Source organism: Octopus sinensis, linkage group LG2 (assembly GCF_006345805.1).
Source record: "Octopus sinensis linkage group LG2, ASM634580v1, whole genome shotgun sequence".
Classification (NCBI taxonomy): Eukaryota; Metazoa; Mollusca; class Cephalopoda; order Octopoda; family Octopodidae; genus Octopus; species Octopus sinensis.
Genome location: NC_042998.1, coordinates 187,128,273 through 187,133,272, shown reverse-complemented (window position 1 = coordinate 187,133,272; position 5,000 = coordinate 187,128,273).

Here is a 5,000-nt window from a genome sequence, read left to right as displayed (position 1 = left end):
ACTAGCAGTATCGCCCGGCGTTGCTCGGGTTTGTAAGGGAAATAACTATACAGCATTTTTAGAGAGTTATAGCCAAAAAATAGCATAAAAATGCATTAAAAATGGAAAAAATATGATGGTAAATTTTTTTTAAATTGTTGACTCATCGTAGACATTTTTAGAGAGTTACTTCCCTTTATTTAAAAAAATATGCGTTAAAATGGAAAAAATTATGGTAAATTATTTTTAAAATCGTAGACTCATCGTAGACGCGCGCTAATACCCAGAAGGGCTCGATATGAATCACGACTATAAGATACCCGCTTTTGGTTAAACTGCACCGCAAAATGTGGGAGTAGTTAGGAATCTAAATCGAAGGGGACAGACACTCACACAACTACAGTTTTATATATAAAGATATACTTGTAAGTCAGAGTGTTTTTGTTATGTATTTGTCTGAAAATTCTATTTTATCATACCTAATGCGCATACTATGATAGGAATTGTCGAGCAAATCGACCCCGGGACTTATTCTTTGTAAGCCCAGTACTTATTCTATCAGTCTCTTTTTGCCGAACCGCTAAGTGACGGGGACGTAAGCACACCAGCATCGGTTGTCAAGCAATGCTAGGGGGACAAACAGAGACACACAAACACACACACACATACATATATATATATATATATATACATATATACGACAGGTTTCTTTCAGTTTCCGTCTACCAAATCCACTCACAAGGCATTGGTCGGCCCGGGGCTATAGCAGAAGACACTTGCCCAAGATGCCACGCAGTGGGACTGAACCCGGAACCATGTGGCTGGTTAGCAAGCTACTTACCACACAGCCACTCCTGCGCCATCGTTTATGTTTTGCAAGATTTTTAATTTGAAATCGAGTGTTGAAATAGATATTGTTATATTTAGGGACGGTCATTTTGCCAATAAACGCACGCACTATTTATTTGATCTTTACTTTAGTTTTATTATTATTTTATTAGTTTATTTGTCAGAGTTCTTTCGTCACACATTCTGACACCTCTTCAATGACTATCTGTTCTTCTTCTCCGTGTCTCCTCTCCTCTCTGGTCTTGTCCTGTGTATTCCATCTTGCTTTTCTGTAGTATGGAAGACAAGATTGATAGCTAGGAGTGAAGAGGAGACTCGAAGAAGAACAGATAGTCATTGAAGGGGTCACAGAATATGTAACAAAAGAACCCTGACAAATTAAGTAATAATGATTATAATAAAGCTAAAGTGAAGATCAAATAAATAGTGCGTGTATCTATTTGCAAAATGACCGTCCCCAAATATAAAAATATTATTATATGAATATTCTTTCAAGGCAGTAGTCTTCGTTATATGCGTTATTTTATCACTTCCCAAAATAATTTTTATGAATGTTCAACGAAAGCTTCCACACCATGAGTAGTCATGAATATATTTGCCTTTATTGATTATATATATATATTTTTTTAGTAAGCTACTGTAGTAGATTATAGCTCAGAGGGAAACCCCTGGCAGTCAATACATGTTTATTCAATGCTAAAGTGAGAGAAATTGAATACTGCGAGCAAATTATTGTTACAAATCAATGTTTTTCGTGTTTTTTGGTTTTGCTTTATAGTCGATCTGATAATACGGACTATTCAATCAGAAACATCCTAAATTGGCCTTTCGATTCTGCATATTTGTCATGGGAATGTTTTTAATACTCAGGGCAATAGTTTCTTCCTGTTCCTAGAACAAGGGACATAATTGGCTTAGCTATTGAGTTATCAAATAATTTCTATCCACGAATATTTTTCTTGCGTCCATTTTTATCAATAATTCCCCGGGAATGCAATTTACACATCTTGATGGTTTTCTGAGTGAAAGTTCTTCCATGAATTATCTCATAAATAAGAAGGAAAGTGACGTGTTATTTCGTAGGAATATTTGCTTTATAATATGTATTAGTAAATCAAATATTAATATTTCATCTTATGCCATTCTTTCCACGAAAATCTCAGAGGTCATGTGAGATTTCAGTAAAAGAATTTTTTTCTACTAGATTTTCAATTTTCTACTCATTTATTCCTCTTCTACCCCACACCTTTCTGACTCTCTTTTGTATCCTACATCTTCGTGCGTGCTTGTATTTAGTTTTGCAAAAAACCTATATAAGGTTCTAATCCCATCACACACGAAAACTTACTTTGCTGCTGTCAGAAATCTTTAAGCGTTGATCATCGAAAGAACACGAGTAATAGAGTAATAATAGTTAGCATAAAACCTTATTCTTCAGCATGTGGCATTATAAAACAAAGCAAAAACACTGTGAGACTGAATTAGTAGAATCGCCCTCTACGATTCGATTGGAATTTGTAATGCACAACAGGTCTTAAGCGAATACTGCTAACATAATCAGATATAAGTCTCTTGCCCATAAGAACTCCATCACATGAAAAAGTACCTTTTAAAGAACAACGCGTTTTAGATAGAAGCAAACTTAAATTTACAGTGAATCAATTTTACTGTAAGGACACAATCTGATGACAATATATCACAATCATCTTCAGAAATAACGCTACACTCTAAAAGAATGTCTTTCAGAAACGAAAGCAAGAGAAGAAATTGAACGTTTGGATGAAAGCTACTGATGAAGATCTCCAGATATACCAGCTTTCGTCAGGTTGAAGTAATACAAAGTATTCTGATATGAAAGTGTTTACTGTGTTGGTGTCTGGACATGTTGCATTTGCTTTGAATGTATGTTGAGTGTATACTTTGGTATAGCTGTTGTTGTTTGGTTCCAAGTGAACTATTATTAGATTGGCATAAAACTAAAGACTTTCCAGTCGTGATCAACCACCTTGCATCTTATATGTAATGAACCCTTTCCTTTTGTAACGTAGTAACGTGTGATTTGAAAGAAATTTAGCTATTGTTTCAAGCAGGTCGAACGACTGTTAAGACGCACTTCTGGACTCGTCTTGTATGGGTGGAGGCACATGGCCTAGTGGTTAGAGCAGCGGACTCACGGTCGAGGGATCGCGGGTTCGAATCTCAGACCGGGCGAAGTAGGTGTTTATGAGCGAAACACCTAAGCTCCACGCGGCTCCGGCAGTAGGTAATGGCGAACTTCTGCTGGCTCTTTCGCTACAACTTTCTCTCACTCTTTCCTCCTGCATCTTGCAGCTCACCTGCGACGGACCGGCGTCCCGTCCAGGCGGGGAACCTATACGCCAAGAAAACCGGGAAACCGGCCCTTATGAGCCAGGCATGGCTCGAGAAGGAATAAGCAAATAAGCTGTAGGTTATGGTGATCCCCACAGCGGAGTTTGATAGTTCTCATTGTTCCCTTATTTCTACCTTATTTCTACTCTGTTTGGAGTTAATAAAATTATTGATTTGCTTGTTTTATTTACTTGAATTGGATGAGAGGGACCTTGTTCCTAGAGTGTTATTGCAGATGAGCCTGGACGTTTGAAGGTGACGGGAAATGATGTTGTGGGAAATGTATAATTCAGTGCAAAGCGGTCAAGTTCGTTTGGCTTTGTTATTCGGATTGAGGCATAAATTAAATCTCACTGGTTGAAAAGGAACAATTATTCTTAAATACACTCTTCATAAAGTTGGCCGAAGTTAATAGATATGGGGGAAAATAAGATTTTTTTAACGATATTATTAAAAATAACACACATATAAATTGCTAGAAAAGTTTGTTTGCAGAAATGTGAGGAAAAAATTAATATGGTATATATATATGTGTATGTGTGTGTGTGTGTGCGTGTGTATGTGTATGTGAATGTGTGTGTATGTATATATATATATATTATATATATATATATATTTCTTTACTACCCACAAGGGGCTAAATATAGAGGGGACAAACAAGGACAGACAAATGGATTAAGTCGATTACATCAACCCTAGTGCGAAACTTGTACTTTATTCATCGACCCCGAAAAGATGAAAGGCAAAGTCTACCTCGGCGGAATTTGAACTCAGAACGTAACGTCAGACGAAATACCGCTAAGTATTTCGCCCGGCGCGATTACGTTTCTGCCAGCTCGCCGCCATGCAACAGGTCACTTTCGAGTGCTACTAGTAACATATATATATATGTTACTAGTAGCACTCGAAAGTGACCTGTTGCATGGTCGGGTCATCGGCGACTAAACCGGCAACCCCACCAAGCTTGATTGGTGAGGAGGGTGTTTATTGGACACCTTGCGGGATGAAAAACAAAATCCGTCAATGGGCGGAGGAACTCTTGAGAGTCAACGGCCATCCAATAAATGTCTTAAGGCTGTATCATGCGCGGGGACATAAAAATAATCGGACTGAATACCCGATCGCGCGGTTAAACCATTGGGAGTGAAGGACACCCAGCCTTTATTAGGGCATTCTTCTAGGAGAAGGTAACTCAGGTACCTGGGATAACTCCGACATAAAACCTGCGGCTCAGTGGTTACCGATGATGTTGACTTGTTCTTCTTTTCGGACTATGGCTGTCGTTGCTTAGTGAGTGGGATTGACTCAGTGCACAGCCTTTCTTCTTGCACAGGCATTGCACGATAACAACATTAATTAAACTTCGTGCAATGGCCATACTCGATAACGAGGGGGCAGCCACCATATATATATATGTATATACATATAAGAGAAATGACCACTAGGTGGACTCCTAATATGCTAAATGTACACCCCATATGGTCTGACCACTAAGAAAGAATTGTTCTCAAGAAAATTCGGCAAACGCCAGACACGCCAGAATTTTTGCCAAATTTTCTTGAGAACAACATTTTCTTAGTGGTCAGACCATATGGGATGTACATTTACCCTATTAGGAGTCCACCTAATGGTCATTCCTCTTATATGTATGTAATATAATTTTCTGAATCTTCAGATTTTTTCAATATGCTAGGTCACTGGTATAAATTGATATTAATCAAATTAATATCAATTTTTTACCCCTATTATTTAAATATATACATATACATATACATACATACATACATACATATATATATATG